We start from the raw sequence: 24,209 nt of genomic DNA, 5'->3' as shown, positions 1-24,209 counted from the left end.
GAGGCCCTGGCACAGGTTGCCCAGAGAAGCTGTGGCTGCCCCTGGATCCCTGGAAGTGCCCAAGGCCAGGTTGGACAGGGCTTGGAGCAACCTGGGCTAGTGGAAGGTGTCCCTGCCCATGGCAGGGGGTGGAATGAGATGGTCCTTAAGGTCCCTTCCAGCCCAAACCATTCTGGGATTCTGTGAGCTGGTAAAACCCCATCCAGCCACTCCTGACAGGCTCCATGACTACACAGCATTCCCTCAAGGCCTGGGAAATGTATGAAGGCCTCCTGAGTACATGAGGAACCAGAATATTTTAGGAGTACCAAACAAATAAGGGCCAACTTGCCAGAGCTGCTGCTTTACCTCCTCATTCTGTGGTCAGACTTGCTCCACAGGACTATCCTTGAGCAGTGTTCTGACAGGCATTTTACAGGTAAATCCTAAGAACATCTCCAAGATCTTCTAAATCCGAGAAAATACGACATTTTAATAAGAGCCCCTGAAAAATTAAATCTTCCACATAGAAAGATCATGAAAATTCATTAAGAGTCCTCCAGAAATGCCAGTGCTGCTCCTGCAAGTAACAGAGCTGTCTGAAATGACTACTGATGGGAAAAATAAAAGTACTGTTCTGGAAACAAGAAGATCAAATACTACAAAGTTCACACTAGAAGATATTAAACAGTCACAGAAGTTTGAGTTTGGGGTTTGTTGAGGTCTTTTCTTTTCGTTTATGTGGGTTTTAGGGGTAAGGGTGGGGCTACCAGAGATCGCACAGAACATACACACACATGAAATTCTCTTTTTAAAAAATAAATATATTATCTATCCTCAGGCATTTAAAAACCTTTTCACTGGGTCTGAAAATAACCTAAATTCACAAATATTTCATGTGGGTGAGGGGATGAAAGTACTGGCAGATATCCTGATGAAATATGCAGCTCACCCTACGTGGCACCACAACAGCACTGGCAAAAAGAGTCTAATTCTAGGTCTTATTTCACATCATCAGTGAAACAATGCAGGGACTGGAATTAATTTCAAAACTTGTGCTGGTCTGGATGGGTCTGAAATGCAAGGCATGCCACACATGGCAGCATGTAAGCTCAGATTTAATGGCAACACCATTGATCTCAGCCCAGAAGAGCCACAGTCTCGGAGAGCACAAGGATATCACCTTCCCATCTGGTTTTGGGATTCCTTACCCTCCCGAAAGGAATACACAGGAGACAGGTTTCCAACAGCAGGGCTGGAGGCTCTCCCTGCTTTCTGGAGGAGCCAGGAGGAAGGATCAACATTTAGAAAGCTCCTGAGAAAGGGTGGGACAGCCCCCAGGGAGGGACGCAGCGCCAGCCCAAAAAAATCCAGCAACCTGCATCTCCTCAGCTCACTAAAAGCCAGGTTTTGCCAAGTAACCAATTTCCTTACACTCTTCATTAAATAAAACATGAAGGGCAGGCAGAGACATAAAATATGAATGCACACATGTCTGTAAGCAACAGGCCCTGTTATTGTAGATGCTGCATAAATCATCGAGGACAAGGGGACCTATGTCCCCTAACAGAGGGCACAGAATTTGGGGTCAGCTAACAGGCAAGGAAGTCTGATATGAAGAAGTGTTGCACTTATATTTGCCTTTGTGATCTACACTGCCCAAAACCAGCAGACACTGCTTTGGTTCATGTATTATTTAGTCAGACCAAATGGGAGAAAGGCAGAATCCAGCCTGGAGACAAACATCAGCTGGTTTTGGGGTGGTTCTGCACCCAACAGAGCACTTGCAATGGGGTGGCAGGGCACAGAATCCCAGAATGGTTTGGGTTGGAAAGGACCTCAAAGCTCATCTCATTCCATCCCCTGCCATGGGCAGGGACACCTTCCACTAGCCCAGGTTGCTCCAACCTGGCCTTGGACACTTCCAGGGATCCAGGGGCAGCCACAGCTTCTCTGGGCAACCTGGGCCAGGGCCTCCCCACCTCTATGGACACTCATTGCAAATTAAGCCAGAATGGTCAAAATGCTGCTTCTGTCAGACTTCTCTGTGAACCTGCCTGAAGCCATGACAGAAGTTATGAACTGCACTATTAAAACTCGTTGCTGTATCTGTTTTTCAGCCCTTTGTCAGGCACAAACACAATGTCTTTACAATTTCAAGTGTTAGCAGTTACAATTATTGCTTTGGCAAATTTCCCTTGGGAAGATTAATAGCTACCTAAGGAAGACTTGCCCCTAAGCACTGCCATCTCCTTTTTCTTTATATTTTTTATTTCAGGCAGTGGACTGACAAATAACACTCCTGTTTACAATGCACAGCATCTTGCTTTTCTTGTATTTGCACCCTGTGATTCAAAAGGCACAGCAGCTTTCAGACAACAACCTCAAACTTCAGTCAGGACAACTGTATCTAGTTGAAAACCACCTTCCACCTTGAAAATTGGGAACCAACTAATTCCACCCTCCTGCCATGGGCAGGGACACCTTCCACCAGCCCAGGTTGCTCCAAGCCCAGCCCAAACTGGCCTCGAGCACTTCCAGGGATGGGGCAGCCACAGCTTCTCTGGGCAACTTCTGCTTCCCTATTTTCAAAGGTACTTATAAGACAGGACTTCCTCCCTGCTCCAAAGCTCTGCATAAAACTGGATTTATTGATGCAGCCCCATGATTCATCAGCAGAGCGTGGTGACAAACTGTATTAGGTTGGAATCTAACAAAATCAGGAAGAAAAAAGAAATCAGGAAGAAAACTCGGGAGTATTCACCTCAAACTGAGAGCCAAACAAAAACCAGCAGGGGTGTTTGTTCCCTCTGGCTTTTTTCTTCCTGATTTTTCTTTCCATCTTTGAAGCATCCACTCTTTCCTCCCTCCTTTGCATCTTGTTCTTGTCCCACGTGCCAGATCCTCCCCAGCCGAGCGGCACACGCTCCAGATTCATGTTCACCAGGCTTAGGAGAAAGTGGGGAGGCTGCTCAAACCAGGGCAGTGCCAAAGCACCTCCTGAGGGTTATTTTAGATAGTTATAGTTAGTTATAGTAGTTATAGTCAGTTATGTAGTCAGTTATTTTAGATAACTCTGTGATGGACGGCCAGCAGCGCTGGCAGCCTCCTCAGCCTCCTCCTCTTCCAAGAGTTTTGAAAAGAAGGAGAATCAGTGTGAAAGGATCCCGAGAACTGCAAATAAATGATGGCCCTGTTCATCAATTAGCTCAGGCTGCAGTGAAATCAAAGTCACAGCGGGCTCTGCAATCACTCAAAATAAACCCCTCGACGGGATCACTCCTGTGCTGATGGCTCAATTATGCCTGGGCAGAGCGTCACAGAACATTAAACATTAACAAAAGCCTCAGCCTGGGATACTTTTCTCCCAGATAAATCTAATTCAGTACCCAAGTGCTTTTAGCTTAAATAACCCCGAATTATTGGATCAATTCTTTTCCCACCTTTCCCTCACAACTTGCAAAAGCCAGGTCACCGCACGCAGGGAAAAGTGTTTGCAAATAGTCCCTCTGCCAGATGGTTACACTGTTATCATTTCAAATATATATGGTTTGGCAGAGAGTTGGTGATGTAAATTGAGTGGCTCAGAAACCAAACTGTTCTGCTGGGCTATGAGGGTTCACTCTGACCTCCCTAGGAGGGCTTCTTCACCCCCCTAAAATCCTCTTCCCAGTGCTTCTCCACTCCTCTGTTCCCAGCAAATAGTTGCACCACTTCTGTTTCCTGAAACTGCAAGGAGAACCACAGAGACAAACCAACACAGCAGAAAGTTGCTTTCATTTCTCACTTGGTTTTTGCAGTAGGAATTCACCTCTCACAGCTTCACGTTTCCCAGGATTAGAGATCCCCACCACCACCTGAAGCCCCTCTCCACTCCCTCTCTGCAACTGTACCCACACAAATTGAAGTTTCCCAAGGTTTGCCCAGGTCACATCACAGAATCTCAGGATGGGTCAGGCTGGAAGGGACCACAGTGGGCATCTGGTGCCACCTCCCTGCTCCAGCAGGGCCAGCCCAGAGCACACGGCACAGGAGTGTGTCCAGATGGGGCTGGAATATCCCCAGGGAGGAGACTTCACGCACTGTAGACAATCTGTTCAGGGCTGGGTCACTGCCCAGCCAAGAAGTTCTTCCTCCTGTCCAGCTGCAACTTCCTGGGCATCAGTTCCTGCCCATTCCTCCTGTGCCATTGCTGGGCCCCCCCGAGCAGAGCCTGCTCCATCCTCTGCCCCCTCCCTGCAGCCCCTGCAGCCATGGCTGAGGGCCCCTCTCAGGGTCTGCTCTGGAGGCTGAACAGCCCCAGCTCCCTCAGCCTTTGCTGCTCCCAGAGCTGCTCCATCCCTTGGGCATCTCCGCAGCCTGCGCTGGCCCCGCTCCAGGAGCTCCCTGTCCCTGCTGTGCTGAGGAGCCCGAGCTGGGCCCAGCCCTGCAGATGTGCCTGCCCAGGGCTGGGCAGAGGGGCAGGATCCCCTCCCTGCCCTGCTGCCAACGCTCTTCCTGGTGCCCCCCAGGATCCCACTGCCCTCCCTGTCCCCAGGACACACGGCTGGGCAGGGACAGCTGGTTGCCCACCAGGACCCCCAGGTCCTTCTCCAGCCGGTCCAGCCTGTGCTGGTGCCTGGGGTTGTTCTTATTTGTTGCTTTAAAACCTCGTACAACATCCAAACACGTTACAGAGAGCTGAACAATGCCAGGATTTAGGTGGGGTGTGACCAGTTTAGAACAGACAAACCAGTGTCCCCAAAGCAAAGCAGGTGGCTGAGATTAAAAGGGAAAATTTCAAAACACCAAAGGAGTTAGAAATAATAAGGAAGAAACCCAAAGAGCTGGGAAGTCTGAGAAACTGAAATCAAAGTTGCACCAAAACTCACTAGCTGATTGCCTTCCTACTAAATCCCCCTCATCCCTGATGCTTGATAAACCAACAATCCCAAAGCATCAGCTTCTCCAACACAAATAAATTGGAGTCAATTGGTTTCAGCTTCTTGGTTTCAAAAAGTTAATAAACTGTAACAGTCTCCATGTCCATTCTTCTTTGTGAAAAATCTGCTTGACTGCTAAAGTGATCTCAAATTTACAAGAAAACAGTATTTATCACTGGGACCAATGAAACAGTGGTTTTTCTATATATATATATATCACTAGGACCAATGAACTTTTATTCCTGGTTATGAAAAGCAGCCCAGTAATCCATGAGAAATCACGCTGAAGCACTTTGAAACTTAACTGAGTAAAACCACCTGCTTGTCTTCAGGATTCTTGTCCAGAGGTTCAAAGAGTAACTTCAATTCTTAAGCTCACTTTTAAAAGACAGACTCACTCCAGGTAAAGGTAAAACTCGACCTGATACTCAATTCCACTGAGCTCTGGATAGGCTTTTATCTATAGCTTATATCCACAGCCCCTTGAAAAGAATAATAAGTGCTGTTTGTCTTCAGGTTATCTGCCCAGGAAAGTGCTGTTGCAGGTTTTCTGAACTAAATATTACATAGCTAAATGTTCTTTAGTTATGCTGATGATACATCCAGGATGGATATCCAGGATATCTGAAGTCCCCCTGGATATTTCTTTCTGAACACTGAACAGGGTGGATCACTGGTTACTCATATGTGGCTGGGGGTGCTACAACAACAGGAGCAGCAGGACAACTCACGCTGCTCTCGAGGCTGACAAAGAGTTAAAAACAAAGAGAAAGCAAATAAAAACGAACTGAAACCCTCAAAACCAAGGACAAAAAAAAGGCAGCAGGAAAGAAACACTTCAGCGAAGAAAAGAATGGTTTTCCTAACTGGATTTTGTCCTTGTTTTAGGGAAGGCAACAGAAAAATACATCCAAAGTTACAAGGACCAGCGATAACCACAAGGAATAGTGATAAACTCAGAAGAGCTGCTGACAAAACACTGTACAGTGGCCACTTCCCAAACCCAACACTTAAAAAGCTCACAGCTTCCAAAGCACAAGATATTTACCCTTGACTCTTTCTCCTGACACTTCACACACTTATTGCAAAATGAAGTCTCTTACCAGAGTGTAACGTTACAGCCGAGCAGCACATTCGCATTCAGGAGGCGAAATTACGCCCCCAGCACTTGCTGTGGGGGTTTTTTCCCCAAGCAGAACTCTCCCCATAAAATATGAACATGAACAATTCAAGCAGCAAAGTAAATCTCCCTCAAGGCTTTGTCCTTAGCTTGGAGGACTAACCTGAACTAGCTCAGCTGAGCACAGCTGGGATTTCAAGCCCGACCTTTCCGACAGGAAGCTTTCGCGCCACTCACCTGAACTCAGCTCCAGCACACCTGGACTCTGTCACCTGCGCCAGCAGAGTTTCCCCAGAGGCATCCCCTCCTTCCTGCCTCATATCCCCACCCTCCTCTCCTGTGCCTGGGCGGAAAAGCTGCTCTTTTCCTGGTTTTCTGCCAGCGGGCACACAGGCAGGAGCGAGTCCTTCCCCTTTCGATGGCAGCAGTGAGTTGTCAGAGCAGCTCGGCCCTGTGTTGAAACTATACCCCGAATTTCCTAATCTGCCTTTCTATTTTCAACCAGAGCCACTCCCCCCCACCTTCTCTGCCATGCAGACAGCTGGAGACAGAGAGCTCCATGGGGCCAGCTTTCCTGGCAAGAAGTCATCCCCAGGCCAGAGGCAAGTGCACCAGGGGGAGCAGAGACACTCCCAAGGTAGCGGAGAGGGAACGGGGCTGTCTCCCTTCTCCCTGTCCTCTGTGGCCACAACAGCTCTTACTGAACACACAGCGTGGCAACCTGGCTGCCCAAAGGCCCATTGCTCTCCTGGCTCAAGTAAACTGGCTGAGATCCCAATCAGCACCAAAATCTCAAAGGAGAGAGGCTTAAACAAAGATTCAGAGCGTGGACTTGGCTGCTCAGGTCAGAGAAAGAGGGACCACCCTGCCTTCTGCAAGCCAGTGCTTACCACCTGAACAGCACTTGAGAGCACTTGCTGGGGTGTTCCCAGAGCAGAGACCTGCTTCCACAAACTCACACCTCTTGGGGAAAGGTCCGGATTCATCTTCTCCTCCAGGTCTGGATATCTCCTCTCCCCCAAGGACTTGGTATTAGGTGTAACCCAGACGCACAGCAAACCCTCACGTGGCAGAACAGCTTTAAAAAGCTCAGCTTTAAAAAGCTAATGCGCAGCCAGGCTGTAAAGTTAACCAAGCAAAAAGGGCACTTTCCTGAGCAGCAAGAGGAGTTTGGAGCTTTCCCAGGCAGCTGGAAAGCACAGGACACAGGGAGCACAGGCTGTGCAGGGCACTGAGTCGTGCAGAGCCACACCAAGCAGCTTTGGGGGTTGAGGTTTTCTTTAAAGTGAGGTCCAGCTTTCTGAGCTCTGCTCTCAAAGGTCTTATTAGGACCATCAGGAGATGCCTGAAAGTCTTGTAGGACACCAGGCCCACCTTTGGATAAGACAGCCAGGCTGAGAGCTTGGCACCTAAACAGACACAGCTTGGGGAGGGCAAGGCACAAGTGCAACGCTGATTCAGGGAGCTCGGAGGTCAGCTGGAAGTTTTGAGTCACACTCCTGGACGTGGGCACCTAGAACAAGCTTAACCCCTTCTTGAGCCCTTTTTCTTTTGTTCAGGCAATGGCTGCAAACATCACAAATGCAGCTACTTTTGCTGTTCTCCATGTGCTATGTATTTTCTATAGTTCAAGTTACCTGCTTGAATTAGATTCATTGCAAACACGATCGATCAAACAGCGAACGCAGACAGGACTCTGCAGACTCTAAGTACTCAAATACCACAGGGAAATCCATTTCTTACGTGCCTACAGAAACAAAAGTCAGCCAAAACAGAAGGCTGGTGTGGAACTGAGCACAGCAAGATCCACAGCAAACCTTCCCAGGTCAGATTTGAATCACGGGATCCAAGGAAACAAAGCTGCGAAGTAAAACACTCCATCAGCCATAAACTCATTTAAAATGAAGTTTCATTAATGAGTTACAGTATTTACAGGTAAGTAAATGCTGTGTTTCCCCTTTGCCTTAGCTGGAGCTGCTCTCTCAGGAAAAATAACACAGGGAGCAAGTCCTCTCCCACCATTAATCCACTGGACAACACGACTTTATTAAACCAGCACAGAAACCAGAGCAGCAGCAAACACCCACACACGAAACCAAGACCTGCAAGTAATTTCACTTCTTACCTCCTGGAAAACAGGAGTTTCAGGGGCAAGAAACCTCTTTAGCAGCTTTTCCAAGCACCTGGCCCGTGGGTTAATGATTTACCTGACAGCGCTGTAAGCAGATTAGTTTGGATAAGAGAGGTTTTGTTATGGTTTGCTTTCCTGCCTTTGTCTGCGTAACCAAATCGACTCACAAACGAAGGAGGCAGAGCAGGAAGAAATTCATACTCCTCTAAGCTTGCTTACCCCATCCTGCTTTACAAAACCATTTTTTTATAGACACACATGCCCATATACACACACAGACTGAAAACCAATGCCTGGAGTAGCTCTTGTGCCTGTGCATATACACAAATATACGTGTCAAAAATACACACAAAGATGAGCTACTGCAGGCAGCTTGTTTAGTTCCTTATCACTATAAATCTATTAGAAAGCTTCCAGATTAAAGCATTGTGTTCCAAAGGGGTTTAGGATGAGAAGGAATGGCAGCTGTGCCCAAAACACACAAATAGGATCACAGCCCATGCAAAGACTATCCAAGGCACAGCTTAGCAATAAAGTGCTGTTCCTTCTTGCTGCAGCACCTTCAGCTCACCAAGAGGATTTCTGTGGTTTCCCCGTGACTCACTGGGCTCTTCTCCACACCCAGGGCCACCCTCCTCTAGAACCAAAGCATTCAGGTTTTTGGGCAGCGGGTGACACACAGGGCAGGCACAGCCACATGGCACTGCCTCGGTACAGCTGCTATAAAACCTCACACAAAGTCTAAAACACCTTCTTTATGAAACCATAAACCCTCACTGCCTGACTCTGGACACAATTCAGGGGGACAACACAGGGGTAACTCACTGCTGTCCCAGTTTTAAAAAAACCCCAAGCTAAACTAAAAACTAAGACTAAACCCAAGCAGCAAACAAGAGACCAACCACAAGTTTAACTGTCACTTTAAGAAAAAAAAAAAAAAAAAACACAAAACCACCCAACCAAAAAACCAACCAACCGAGCCCCCAAAAGTAGATCTTACTGTATCCAAGTCCTCCTGCTCCCAAAGCACAGCCCAACACGCCTTTTAACTAAAACAGGATCACCCAGAGCCGGAGAGCTACTCACTGGTGGAAATCAGGCGGCGGAAAACAGCAGCCAAGTTCTCCCCTCCCCAGCTGCCAGCCAGACACTCCCGGCAGGACCAGAGGGACGCGCGGAGGAGCCTCTTGGAGCCGAAGCGTCCCGGAGCCCGGGATCTCACCCGAGGATCTCGCCCAACTTCCTTCACATTAAAACATTAAAAGTTGCCTTTCGACTTTCCCGTGGCCAGGCTTCGTCAGAGCTTCTCTTCCCGCTGCTCGCCGGGAAGCGCCTGGAAAGGGAAAGCGGGAGAGGTGAGCGGTGCACAGGAGGCGACGGAGAGAACTCCCCCCTTGGCCATCACCCCTGTGCGTCAGCAGGGACAGCAAAGGAGGAGGAGGAGGAGGAGGCTGGGAGCGCCAGCACGGCCACAGGGCTGCAGTTTCCAGCTGGTGCAACACCTAAAACGGGGGGAGATTTATCCTGTAAATTCAGGTGTGTCGGTCCCTAACGCCTCGAATCAGCACTGCTTTTGAAAGGCTCAACGTGACACTGTGAAGCTGAAAGTGTCACAGGGCAGGGAGGAAGGATTCATTTTCCCAATATATATAAATACCAGATGTTAAGTCCTACTCTAAAACCAAAAAATCCTCCACGACAACAGGAAAAAAAAAAAGGTCGTATTTCACCACACTAAAAGGAAACCAACGAATTTCCTCGAGCTTCCAATGAAGTTTTTGGCTACATCCCACTGCTGCCACCAGCAGCATCACCAGTATCCAGCCCCTATCCCAAAAAACACAGCAAGGACTGGAAGCACGGAGGGCTGAGGCAGCCAGCACATCCTGCACACAGATACAGAGGGAGAGGACGGTGCTGAGCATCCCAGGGAATATGGGAGGGAGCAGAGGATATCTGCTGGTTGCTGCCTTCATGTAATTTAGGACAAAACCACAGCACAGAGCAGACTGAGCCCCATGTTGGAAAGCCTGCTGGGATGAGCAGCACTGCCAGGGTGTCTTCCAGCAGCTCACATGGGAGCAAGGACTGCACGGAGCCCGCTGGCCGCTGTACACAACAGAGATCCTGTCCAGGAGTGAAGTCAGAGGTGCAGGGAGCAGCCTGATCCCACTCCACAGATGAAATCATGTGGAAAAAAAAAAAGAAAAAAACCAGGCACCAGCACGAACAAATAGCAGCATTGGATTTTCTGAACTCCATCCCAAGAGAGGGAGCCTGTTGCCAGGAACACCGAGGAATCTGCGGAGCCACATCGAAGAAACGCAGGGTGGAAAAAGTATTTTCAGAAGCCTCGCACAGAAATCCTTCCACGCTCCTCTTGTCACACAGAAAGCAAGGATTTTTAAGGAGTTTTTTTCCAGGGCTTTCTTAATAGATCCATGTCCTTGTTCCTAACACAGGGGACAGACAGTTATCCAGTGCAACAATGTGTTCACCATCAGCTCCTCCATAAAGTCCAGAAGCCTAAAAATGGCCCATGGTCAAGTCCAACTTGGCCCATTTTATTTAAAATCTGAGGAGAGATGGGAAGTGTGGATGAGCCACCAATAAGTTCCCTTTCTCCAGAGGTCTTTTAGTAATTGAGCCCTGCAACACTCAACAGATGCATCTGCCTGACCTCGCCCTGCTCTGCAGGAGGGATTCTGGAATAAAACTGGTGATTACTCATTACCTAAAGATTTCTGAGGTGTAATTCTATCAGTGCCAATTCTGTAAATCCCTCCCACTGAGGGCAGATGCGAGGAATCGAAGGATTCATTGGAAAAGACACTACAGGCCACGGTTTCCTCGCTATGCAGTGTCTGCTTTGGGGCATCACACACATCACGGGACAGCAGAAGGCACCTGGTAAGCACAGGGGCCAACTTAATAACTCCCTTCTGACAATGACTGAGTTCATACTTGACAGAAATGCTCTTTTGTTACTCCAGCAGATCTTATCTCAGCAATATTCCCCCCCTTGCTCCGGGACTGTGTGAGTTCAGTGACCTCAAGGCACGTAACAAAGCCGGCCCTGTTTTCCCACGAGTCAGGTGGGGCCAGGAGGGAGAACAGAGGACAGTTTGACGAGTATTACGGGTAATTAAAAGCAAGTTTTGGGAACACCTTCTCAGCCACGATGCATTTACATGCTGCATGTGTCCAGACAGATACAACAGAACACCCTGTAAAGCCCTAAACAAACAGAAACACAATGAACTCTTCCACGGGACGTGCAAAGAGGTGGCTTTTTCTTCCCTCCTACACAATTCAGCCAGGACATATTTAGCCTGAGGGCTGAAACAGAGGACAGCCTGAGCTGCTGACATCATTTTCTTTCTATAGGACTGAATATCTGGGAGTGCTGCTCTCACTTCAGTGGCTGTTGCTCTGTTTCATCTCCACTGTGCTTCAACAGGAGAGGGACAATCACCACAAAAACCCCTGGAGAAGAGGGATGGTCACCAAGTGTTGATCTGTTTGCTCCTTTCACAACCACGACATCAGCAATGTGACACAACACCAGATTTGGGGTTGATCACTAGCATTGAAGAGAAACAGAGCTACTACCAAGCTCCAGCACTGATGTTTCTTATCATTCAAGCACTGGCAAGAGAGCATCCCTCCAAAAGCCTTGCTGGGGAAAGGCTGTCCTTGCCTGGACAGCTTAAAATCTACCTAAACATCACAAAAAGTCACATTATATTGAGCCCACTTCTTCCCTACCCATCAGTAAAGAAACTGCACATTAGCAGGTGGAATTCAGCACTGAAGGTGGCAAGTAAAGTCTAGTGCAAGCAGTAAAAAACTACTCATGGTTACAGAATCACAAACATTCAGGTTGGAAAAGACCTCCAAGACCATCAAGTCCAACCTGTGACAAATTCTCTTCAGGGAGAAGCAATTTAGCCTTAACCACAAAGGGACTACCTTTAAAGGAAAACAAATCTCACTGCTCACTTAAAGGAAACAAATCTCGTTGCTTATTATTTATACCAAGATTATTATTCCTTCCAGCTGCAAGCTGAGTTTTTAAACCAATTTTCTTGAGCTGAAATGTCTTTGTAAAGAAGGCACAAAAATCAAGGACACTGTTAAGTTTTGAACAGCTCTGGCAGAGACCTTTCAGCACGTTTGCTTTATGGTGCAGAAGTCACAGAATCACAGAATTCCAGAATAGTTTGGGTTGGAAAGGACCTTAAAGACCATCTTGTTCCAACCCCCTGCCACAGGCAATGAAGCCCTTTTTATTCAAGACTTTAAAATACCCACCAGGGGAAAAATAAAAAAAGCATGCAGTGGATACCCCCAAAATATCATCTTTCCTACTGAAAAATAACATGATTATTTACTATTACATATAATAATTATTATTATTTCACCTGTATAACAGCATTAACAGCCATTACAACTTCTTAAATGCAAGGCTGTTAACGGACAGTCGCTTTGGAACTTAAAAAAAAAAACATTAAATTGACTTTAATGGGGTTCTGATGGACACTAAAAACCATTTAACAGTTGAGTTTGAAATCTGCGAAGCATTATCAAAATAACTTCCAGAAGTGCCAGGTTAAGTGTTTAGGTGTGTTTGATGACACAAGGGGAGATTCCAGAGTGCTGATGTGCTCATCAGCTCCAGCAATTAAGATTCCCGGGAGGAATGCTGTGTCATGTAACGTGTGACTCACAGAGCAACGTCCGGAGGAAACCACACTCCCCTCTCTTTTCCTATAAAAAGCTCAGCCTGCTTTCAAGTTGAACTGAGTTCCCTGAACAGAATTCCCCCCTTTTCAGCATCACTCTCTTGAGCACGTGTGCAAGAGCCAAGGTGTGCTTTAAATCCCTGGCAGCAAACCAAGGGCTTCCAGAAAAATCAGCTGGAAACTCCCCCTGGCTCCTCCTTCCTTAGGAAATACTTTTGTGTCGCTGTGTTTGGACACGTGTCTGTCCTCTGACCCCCAGTCACGGGGCTGCTCCCTGTTGCGACAGCTCTGAGGGATCACACACACCCTCCCCGTGACTGGAACCTGGAAAAAGGGATGGCAGGAACAGCACTGGGATCCCCACACATCCCAGAGGTCCACCAGGACATGGGATCTCTGGTTGTCAGTGAAGTGAGAGTCTTCACGCCTGGACACTGGTGTTGTCCAAGCCACACAAGCAGCTCCTGCAGTTCCCATCTAATCTTTGCCAGTGGATAAAATCCACCGCTTTGCTCATCACATGTGCTTCCCTGGGCTGCAGGACATCTCCAGCCTTCTGCTCCTCCTGATCCAACACTGTGGTTGACATTTAGATCCTGGGAGAAACACCTGGATTTCCTCAGGGGTGGCTCTGAACACCCAGCACTTCTCCAAAGGCCAGAGCAGAGGAAAACACAGTGCCACGCTGGAATGGCAACTCACTCCCACACAGGGGATGTGCAATCACACACCCAGTCCAAAGCAAGCGTTTAATACCTCATTTTAACCTGGAAGAGTGAAGCTTTCCATGAAAGAGAAAAACAGAAACAATACACTCTTTTCAAACTCACCCACTCAACTAAAAGGACATTTTTTCACAGGGCAGGGTGTTATTCCCAAGTGAACTGCATCCCACATCCAGCTGCAGCACTGCCAGCTTGGGAAGTGCCACCCCTATTCTTTGATCCACTTATTTTGTCCTCTGAGAAAAGTCTCATTACCCAGCTGTGTTAAAATCCTCTGGTTAAGGAAGTCACTGCCTCAGAATGCCAGTTTGGGTGTATTTCTTCCAAACCCAAAACTTCAACCCAAAGGCCTCTGATCACAGATTGGTTCCTCACCAAATGCTGTAACGGGACACGGACTGGTGTCCCACTGGTTTGTCCATCAAAACAGTTAATTCCTTTCCTGTTTGCCCCACACCTTGCTACAAGGCTGCTGGGTTTGTACACCAGCAGTCTGGCACAAACCAGGTGCTCTGGCACCTTGACAGACCAAGCTGGCCATTCCCAGGGACATGGCATGGAATGACAGATGCCAGCTGCTGTTGTCACCCAAGGAGCAACCAAGAACCTCCCAGGGAAAAAGCCTTGCTTGGTTTAAGTATGGCTTTGCTGATGCTATCTCTGGCTCTTCAAAGGAATTTTTTACTAATCTGAAATTATCTAAAGGAAACAACACTTTCCAGTTGAGCAAAATTAGCATTTCAGAAAAAAAAAAAACAAACCCCAACCAACCAGAAATAAACTCAGCCAAAAACTAAAGCAAGAGTTTACACAGGATGATGTTTCTCTTTACACAGGATGATGTTTCCTGCTACAGGTCAATGCCAGGGCTCCCTGGCATGGAGGGGGCTTTTTCCTGCTAAAGATAAACCAAGTCTCCACATCCTGAGCAGTTGTTTGCACATCACCCCAGTCACACGGGGCACAAAGCACAGAGAAACCCACAGCTCCTGGTGGCACCTCAGCAGGATGTTTATTATCCCAAACACCTCACCAGCACCTGCTGCTCGTGCCAGGAGGGTGTCTCTCACACCCAGGGAGTAGAGGCCACTCAAAGACTCTAAAAGATAGAACATGAGCCAGTTATTAACTGATCCCTGCCCTCCAGCTCCCCTTTTTTCCCCCCTGTCTAACTGGAAGTCAATATTCACAGGTTAAACAGCCCTGACAGACCCACCTATCCAATAATAAGCAAGATGTGGATTAATATTGCCAAGCAGAGCTTCAAATATCCACTTCCTCCATCCCAAGGACAAACAGAAGCAATCAGGAGCTGTTTGTGAGGGCCACAGGGTGTTGTATTCCCAAAACTCTTGGGAATTTGGTGCTTTACACAGCGGGGAGCCGTGTGATCCCAACATTCCAACACACATCCTCTTCTTGGGACTTCGAGTGCCATGAGTCACCTGGGTTCAAAATATGACCAGGTGAATTCAGAGCTGAAAAGAAGAAGTTATGCTCGGGCAGCTGGAGGTATTAATCCCAAAAGGCTCAAAGGGCTTATTGGGGAAGCACGTTTATATGTCCCCTTCTGCTCATCCCAAAAAAGGGGGAACAGACAGAAATGCCACCACAGATGTGGGCTAGTTTAGGTATAACTAATAAAAAAAAAATCTATAAAATCTAACTGTACTTTTATCTGCCAATGATCAAAGCGCAATAAAACCCACTCTTAACACCTGTTTTCAGGCACTGGCCTGTTAGACCTTACTTTTATAACCCTGACCTTCAGACCAATTTATTCCTAAAAGATGTTCAAGCATCAGTTCCGCACAAGCATTAAAAATAACAGCCTGCTCCTTCCACCAGGACCATTAAAACCTTCCTTCCTAACACATATATCCCCTCAAAAATTCAGCACGCACTGAAATCCAACTCATAACATTTCTTACTTTCCTACAAACAAACACCTGAATTACGTGTCTTTGACTACAATGCCAAGCACTAACTTGAACAGGGACCTGAAAGAACTTCATCCTGGCTCCCACCAAAGCCAAGTCTCAGCAGCTTTGACCTCAAAAAGTCTGGATTGGAAGAGACCTCATCTTGTTCCTGGATCCCTGGAAGTGTCCAAGGCCAGGCTGGACAGGGCTTGGAGCAACCTGGGCTAGTGGGAGGTGCCCCTGCCCATGGCAGAGGGTGGGATGAGATGATCTTTAAGATCCCTTCCAATTCAAACCATTCTATGATTCCATGATTCTGTGACACCCTGCTTCCTCTTGGGTCATTCCTGGTGGATCACCCAAACTCAGAAATAACTGGAGCTGATTCCATGGGGCAGACATGTATATCCAACTGTGAATACCACCATCCTTCCTGTGCCTTTGGAATCCTGAGTCAAGGACACTGCCTGTTTCTTTTTAAGCACCTCTAACTAATCCCATGGGATGACATTACTGGGATACTCTTGTGCTGCACACTTATGATTTTGGAGGGTAAAAAGAGATTAGTTTCCTCCCCATCCACACCAAAGAGCACTAATCCAGAACATTTCCACAGAACTCCCACAAAGTTGTGTTTTGTAGCAATCACTGTCAGAGGTTTCACCCTGCAATTAAGAGTTCACAAAAATACAATTCTGTTATGAGCTAAAAATATCTAGTAGGGAGTACAACAGGGTGAAGGTAAACACTTGAATTTTCTAGAGAGGTAGACTTGCTTTCTTCCCTGTTTATTTATGCAGGACTCTCGGATTTGCTCAGGGATTGGCATTTCTGCAAAAACCCAGTGCTCAAACATGCTCAGCTTCACACTGAGCACTTAAAAACCTTGAAGTGTTACTTTTTGTGTCTTCTACAGCTCAAAAGCAGCAAGAAGTAGCAAACGCAGCTTCAGACCTCAGGAAACCTGCCCTTAACCAAAAGTAAACGCCCTTAAATTTTGCCAACTACCCTACAAGCACAATACAGATTATTCAGTCTACACCTTTATAAAACTGTCATCCAGATTATTTGAGGTTCAGACCAGGCACGATAAAAACGCAAAGGCTAGGGAAGTTTCAGAGCCAGACCTCTGAGTTGCTTAGAAAGCTGAAGATAAGTCGAAATTCGGCTTTACTGTGATGCAATCACAATATTTGGGGAGGGAGAAGGCAAAGCCTCTCTGCATCCATCACCTGCTGAGGGGGGACAGCAGCCCCTGAGCCCTGATGCTGTGCAATGCAAGCAGCTGATGAGACCAGGCTTGCTGGATTATTAAAGAGCCCTTGTCCTCAGCCTGGAGGCTTTTCAGCCACTCCTTTCACAGGTCCTCCCTAAAATACCACCCCGGTGTTTGACACCTCCGCCCCCGGAACGAGCAGCTCACGGTTCTGGGGGGGTGTTTGTCACTGCATTAGTCACACAGAAAAAGGCCCTTTACCTTCCCAGGCTTCCCGTCCTTCCCTCCCGGGTGATGGTTTTCTGTGGCTCTCCAGGCCTCCCTCCTGACCAAGAGGAGAAGAAAGAACCGCTTTATCCTGCAGGTTTGGTTTCGCTTTGGCTCAGACAGAGATTTTTTTTTTCCCCCAAAGCAAACACTCCTGCAACGTCACCGGGGATATAAATAGCCAGAGGAGAAGGAGGGAGAAGCAGCCCTTCTGGAGAGACTCGGTTACATTAGGAAAGACGTAAGTAGGGGGAATATCAGACAGAAATAAAGCCTTTATTTTCCTAAAGCTACATGCACAGCGTCCACTTGAACACCACAGCCAGGCCGAGTGAGCCAAGAGAAATATTGCAGCCATCTAATAATAGGGAGGTTCTCACACATTCCAGGCTTTTGCCAGGAGACGTGTGTGCTATTCCTGCTCGGCAGAGGCTGCCAGCCTGGCAGCTCACACACACTGCTCAGTGTCCAGCTGAACTCCAGGAAAGCCTCCTGTACTCACACACCCTCAGGCAGGGACACAAGCATGGGAAGGTCTGCAGGGTGTTCGTCCAGAGAAGCTGTGGCTGCCCCATCCCTGGAAGTGTCCAAGGCCAGGCTGGATGGGGCTTGGAGCAACCTGGGCTAATAGAACGTGTCCTTGCCCATGGCAGGGGGTGGAACTAGTGAATCCTGAAGGTCCCTTCCAACCCAAAGCACTCTGTGATTCCATGGGGAAAGCCCCGACACCATTTTTGGGAGCCTGCACCCTGGGTGCCTCTCTGAGTGCCCTGCAGGCAGCACAGGAAAGGGAGCACAGGAGGTCTGACTGCACCTACAGGGCTCCAGCCTTTGTGATCCCTGAGACGTGGTGGGATAAATCACACCCCTGGATGAGTATCTGCATGCACAGGTCCCTTAGGAAGACCAGGATGGGTGCTCATGGGGGACTCCCACCGCCCTGGTATCGGCTGGAGGGACAACCCAGCACAGCAGAAACAACTGAGGAGGTTATTTCCAACACAGGTGATCCAGGAGCCACCGAGGAGAGGGGCTCTGCTGGACCTCAACCCTTACAAACAAGCAAGAACTGGTCAGGGATGCCAAGGTCCTTGGGAAGCCTTGGTTGCAGTGACCATGAGATGGTGGAGGTCAGGACTTGGAGAGGAAGGAGCTGGGGGAAAAGGCTCATCATAGCCCTGGACTGTAGGAGAGGAGACTGGCATCTTCAGGGATGTGCCTGAAGAATCCCACGGGCTACAGCCTTGGAGAGAAAAGGGGCCCAAAGGAGCTGATTGATACTAAAGGATCATCTCCTCCCAGTTAAAGGACAGTCTATCCCAACAAGCAGCTGATCAAGCTGAGGGGGCAGGAGCAAGGAGCTCCTGACCAGAGCCAAGTGCAAACTGCAACAGGTGATCCAGGAGGAATCTGGGAACACTGATCATGCAGGGAAGGAGCTAAGGGAGCCAAAGCACATCTGGAGCTCAATCTGGCGAGGGATGTGAAGGGCAACAGTAAGACCAGCCTTCAGGAACTGCAGGCCCCTGAGACCACAGGGAAGTCCAGACAAGGAAGACTTACCCTTAGTAGAAGAGGATCAGGTTAGGGACCAGTAGCCTGGACACACTTCAGCCCATGGGAGCAGATGGGATGGAGCCAGGAGTGCTGCAGGAGCTGGCTGGTGTCATTGGGAGGTTACACTTGACCATCTTTGAACAGTTGTGGTGATTAGGAGGGGCTCCTGACGAGCAGAGGAAAGCAAACATCACTCCTGCCTTCAAGAAAGGAATGGAAATGGATCTGGGGAACTACAGGTCTGCAGCCTTACTTTGTACCTGGGAAAGAGCAGCTAATTCTGGAAAGCACTTCCAGTCACTTCAAGGACAAGAGGGTGATCAGGAGCAGTCAGCACGGATTTATGAGGGGGAAGAAATCACGCTTCAGCAGCCTGACCTCCTCCTAGGATGAAACAACTGTCTCGGTGGATGAGGGGAGTGCAGAGGACATTGTCTGTCCTGGCTTTGGCAGGACTTCCAACACTGCCTCTTATCACACCCTCAGACAAGCTGGGAAGGGGGCAGCGAGGTGGAGGGAGAACTGGCTGAATGGCTCAGCGGGGTGTGGTCAGTGGCACAAAGTCCAGCTGGAGGACAGACACTAGTGGTCTACTCTGGGGTTGATACGAGAGCCATCACTTTGTTAATGACCTGGACGATGTGCAGAGTGTACCCTCAGTGACACTGCACTGGGAGGAGTGGGATGTGCAGAGTGTACCCTCAGTGACACAACACCGGGAGGAGTGGCCAGTGCAGCAGAGGGTCACACTGCCACTTGGGTGAATTCAGGCTGGAGCAAAGGGCAGACAGGAACCTCGTGGTGTTCCAACAAAAGAAAGGCAAAGTCCTTCCCTGGGGCAGAACGACCCCAGGCACCAGGACAGGTTGGGAGCTGACAGACTGGGAAGCAGCTCTGCAGACAGGACGTGTGGCCAGGGATGACAACAGGCTCCCATGAGCCAGCAATGTCCCCTCCCAGAAAAGACCCCCAGCATCCCAGGCTGCACTGGGACCAGTGCTGGCAGCAGGTCGAGGGAGGTGACCCTGGTGAGACCACAGCTGAAGTGCTGGGCCCAGCTCTGGAAAAGAGACGTGGACACACCAGGGAGAGTCTGGCAAACAGTCCAGGGCAACCAGCTCTAGGTGACCCTGCTTGACAAGGGTGGCTTGGACAAGATGACCTTCTAGAGGTGCTCTCCAGCCTCACCCAGCCTGTGGTTCTGGGACCATTTTGGTGTTCATTTTCCCACCCCAGATACAATTCATGACACACACCAGCATTCAGAAGCAGTGCCTGGTTCCTGCCTGAGGCACTGCCCAGGGCACAACCCCACAATGTCACAGCGCTGACAGACCCCACACCAGCTCAGCAGGAACAACCCCCACGTGCTGTATCTCACTCTCGAGGCTGAGATTCTGTTTCCAGCACTTGCTAACTCGCCTTTGCTATGGTTTGGCTCAAATTCTGCTTTCTCAGTGTGACACAGGGGTCAGAGACTGGGAACGTTAACAGGAGGTGTTCCATCATCAGACTCCCTGGGATTACCAGATTCCTTAGAGCTCCCTCACAGTCTCCATCTCAAGTTTTTCCTCCTTTTGCCATTTTTTGGTTTTTCTTTTTCTAAACATCAACTCTTGGATGAATACTTTAAAAAAACCCTCAGCTCCACAAATGCTCTGTACCACCTCTAAAAACCAGAGGATGATTATCCTCCTTTACAGCAAAGCAAGACATGGATATCCTCTAGGTTTACTAGCTAAAACCTTAGTTAACTTGGTAGATAACTACTTCTAGTAAGAACTGAAACCCTAAAGTTTGTCATTATAAGGCCAGGAGATAAAGTTGTAATTTTTTTTAAAATCTCTAACATTCCCTGTTCCCATAGTCTGGCAAAAAGGCCAGTGGGAGCCATGAGCAGTGGAGGGAAGTACAAAACTGATCCTACCTATTCAGATGTCACCCTAGAAAGGAGGGACAGGGAAGATTCCGTGCAGAATTAAGGTTTCTGTACAAAAGCTCAAGATAAAACATGTTTCCATCCGAGCGTTAGCGCATTTGTCTTGCCTGGTTCTCAGTTTAGCACACCTCCTCCTCCTTTTCCTCTCTTTGCAAATAGAGTGAGCAGGCTGGGGGCTGAGCAGGGAGGAGGAGAGCACAGCTGAGATGGGCCGTGGCAGCTGCCAGAGACGTGGCCACAGCACTCGCAGTGTCCTCACCCAGCATAAAAAAGACACCACTACAATTTTCAGCTGAGTCGCTGCACGTGTTGGGTCGTGGGGATTTAAGGCCATCCATGATTCCGGCTTCTTCCCATGGGTGTTTTCCAGGGTTAGCCTGAGAGAGTTGAGGCTGTTCAGCCAGGAGAGGAGAAGGTTGTGTGGAGACCTCACAGCACCTTCCAGAGTCTGAAGGTCTACAGGGAAGCTGGAGAGGGACTGTTCATCAGGAACTGGGGTGACAGGACAAGAGGAATGGCTTCCCACTGCCAGAGGGCAGGGTTAGATGGGATATTAGGAAGAAATTCTTCTCTATGAAGGTGGGGAGGCCCTGGCACGGGTTGCCCAGAGAAGCTGTGGCTCCCCCTGGATCCCTGGAAGTGTCCAAGGCCAGGCTGGATGGAGCTCTAAACAACCTGTAAGGTGTCCCTGCCCATGGCAGGGGGTGGAATGAGATGTGCTTTAAGGTCCCTTCCAACCCAAACCATTCTGGGATTCTGTGAATAGGTGCACAAAGAGGCAGCCCTGAAACCACAGGAATTCCCTACACTGATCTCCTGGCCCACACAAGGGCTCAGATTCTCAGTTCACTCACAGTTTTGCCTTTAAAAACCCTGCAGCTGTGAACATGAAGTTTAGCCCAGCATCTCCAAACATCAAAGCTGCTCATCCTAGGGAGGCAAAGGAGTTTGCTTTACACTTGCAGCACTCTCAGCACACAACAAAGCCCATTTACATGGTACTCTTCTCTTGGGCAGCATAAGCTTCTGTTTCATACTGAATTAAACCCAATAAAGCAGAACCAACTAAACACAGAAATAACTACAGAAGCCTCTCTGGACTTGCAAGGGAAAAGAGAAGCTGCTAATTGCAGCCTAACTGAGCTCCTCACTGCCATAAAAGCTTTAGCAGCCCTGTCTCTGTAATGTGCCTCAGCACAGGCTTCCTTAGATCAGGCATTTTGGTTCTCATGGAAGCAGCTGGTGTGGCAGCACCCCCAAAATCCACCTGCCCCATCCAAGAGGGAAGGTTGGTTGTTCTCCACAAGCAAACCACTCGTGGTTACTCCCCACCAGTTAATCTGCAGCTTCATCTCCCCACCAGCCTGACCAAGCCATCCAGTTTTGGCTGTGGGCAAGGAGGAGCAGCCTCAGAGAGGGACTGTTTATATGGAGCAGTGCCAGGAGCTGCTTTAATGAGCTGTGCACATTTTCCTGCCCCAGGGCTTGTAACAGAGCCTCTACATTTGTGTTTCATCTCTCCTGCCTGGCACTCAGATTATTTCCAAGGAGCACCATGCAGCAGGTTCCAGGGCTACTTACTGATTAAATGAGGCCTTTGGGTCCAGCCAGGAAGGGTTTGTACATGTTACCCTGCTGGAATGGGATGGCTCCTCTACAAGAGACACAGTCAAGCTGTAGGATGCCAGCAGACTGCATCTGGCACTCGCAGAGCAAACAAAACAAGCAGGGAAACAGGGATACTGCACGTCCAGCACATCACTGAGAGATCCACCCAAAGGAGCCTGTGAGGCTGCAAAGCACAATAATGAACATCTGGCTGCAGTTCCAGGGGGATCCTGGGTACTGGGGAAATAAAACCAAAACCACAGGCACACACACAGGAAGAGAAAGAAAGAAGTATATATGGGAACAGCAGAGCAGTGGGGAGGGAGCCAGGACTCCATCCTGCTCCAAAGAAGCACATTTGGAGCCTGGATGTTACACCTCAGGCAGCTACAACCTGCTCCCCAACGTGTCTTTTCTGAGTGGCCCTGAATCAAAAAAGCATAAAGTGAGGTGCAGGGGACATCCTTACACCAACCCTGAGGGTGTGAATGATGACAAGCAATAAAACCAACACAGCACAGCCAGAGTTTCATTACAGAATCACCCAACAGGAACCTCAATAGAGGTTTGGGTCGTTCATCTACTGACAGAAGTAACAGCCTGCCTTCCTTAAATACACCTGAGACAGACACAGCAGGTCCTTCTCCTGTTTAAGGGAGGCTACAGGGCTTTCTGTGATCAATGAGGTTAAAAACTTGACAAGATTTCAGCAGAAAAGACCTTCATTATTCATTAAATACTTGCAATATTGACTAGTTGTTAATACAGCTGAAGACTGTATTTGCTACACCACTAAGGGCAAATTCAAGCTTCCACATCAATCATTCATCTCTAAAACAGATAAGGAAAAAACTCAGTTTGTCTTCAGCATCCCAAAATGGACCACAGCTTTCGAGGGCTTTCAGTGCTAAATGAAAGCTGACTGCAGAAAATTCCCTTGTAAGTGTTTATTATTCTAATTTTAACCTCAGGATGTTTTTAGGGCCAGTGAAAAACAAGACCAAAACCCAAGAGACCAAATAATCCACACAGGGATTTTCTCCTGCCTGTGCTAGTTCAAAGGTCATTCTGAGATGCAGAGGGTTTTTTTTTTTATTTTTAAATCACTGTTTAACCTCTTGGACTGGAAGCATTAAATTACACCACAACATCAGACTGGACTGTGCAAGAAAGAAAGTCTCTTAGAGAGGAAGGGACATGGATTCCCATGGGAAACAACACTTCCCAATATAAATATTTCACCAGCATCCACAGTGGGGAGCAGAAAACCCCCTTTCCACGGTGAGGGGTGTGGGACTCAAGGAAAACAGAAATACCTCACAGCAATACACTGTTCACCCAAGCTCTTCCTCAGCCTCACACAGGCTCCACCAGCTCCTTCCCAGAAAGGTAATCCCTTAGCTGCAACCAGACACCCCTGGGGTGTGTTCTGGAGAGTTACCAAGCCAAGAGAATTAAGAAAAAAAAAACAAAAACCAAACAACAACCAAACAGCAAAAGCCAAAACTGGCCAGTCCCTGGGGCGAGCAGCTGCCTCTGCAGGGATAAACTGCACTTGCAGACAGCCCCACGCTGGTGCCAAAAGGCTTTCCCCAGTAATTCTGACCTTTATCCCTTGGCCAGCCTCCTCCAGCCAGCAGCAGGACTGCTGGGGCTCAGCTCTGGCATTCCTGGCTGGACCAGAGCCTGGAGTCTTCTTCTAAATTATCATCAGGCCGAGTCACACACGCAGAATTTACCTTCCCTCTCCACCCTACCAGCTCACCACACACTGACAGGGCTCCCACAAGCTTTCTACAATCCACCAATCCACCTTTCTACGCCTTCTGTGGTCGACAGGCTCTTCAGGTGGATTCAGATACAATGTGCTGCTTCTTTTGTTCCTTGTGAAATAAAAGCTGAATTCCCCTATAACCTTGTCTTCCCTCTGTGTCAGAGCTGTAGTTTGGTTACTGAGGCCACAGTTGGGTTTGTTTTGAGGGTTCTCCCCTCCCTTTGTGTTTGTTTGGTTTTTTTTAATCCATAAGGCTACATATCCTTAGCTCCAAAAATAGAAAGTCACAGCAGACAAAGACCTT

The 24,209-nt window shown here is 48.4% G+C and overlaps 1 protein-coding gene across 10 annotated transcripts in view; it reads right to left on the bottom strand.

Moving 5' to 3' along the window:
• SGMS1 (sphingomyelin synthase 1) overlaps positions 1 to 24,209 on the bottom strand; it is an 86,768-nt gene that overhangs the window by 26,298 nt on the left and 36,261 nt on the right. For 4 of the 10 annotated variants that reach the window (XM_027692853.1, XM_027692852.1, XM_027692862.1 and 1 more), the window contains one exon: positions 9,239 to 9,485. The exons of 1 other annotated variant lie outside the window; for it this stretch is intronic. The gene's annotated coding sequence lies outside the window, so the exon portion shown is untranslated. Of the gene's footprint in view, positions 1 to 6,184; positions 6,464 to 8,146; positions 8,238 to 9,238; positions 9,486 to 17,021; positions 17,260 to 24,209 lie in introns of those variants that run through there. 5 more of the 10 variants (XM_027692856.1, XM_027692855.1, XM_027692861.1 and 2 more) reach the window with 5 other exon arrangements.

This window comes from Neopelma chrysocephalum, unplaced genomic scaffold (genome assembly GCF_003984885.1).
Source record: "Neopelma chrysocephalum unplaced genomic scaffold, ASM398488v2 Primary Assembly neopelma1_89, whole genome shotgun sequence".
NCBI lineage: Eukaryota > Metazoa > Chordata > Aves > Passeriformes > Pipridae > Neopelma > Neopelma chrysocephalum.
Note: the sequence above shows the minus strand (reverse complement) of the source record. Positions and strands in the feature narration are given on the sequence as shown.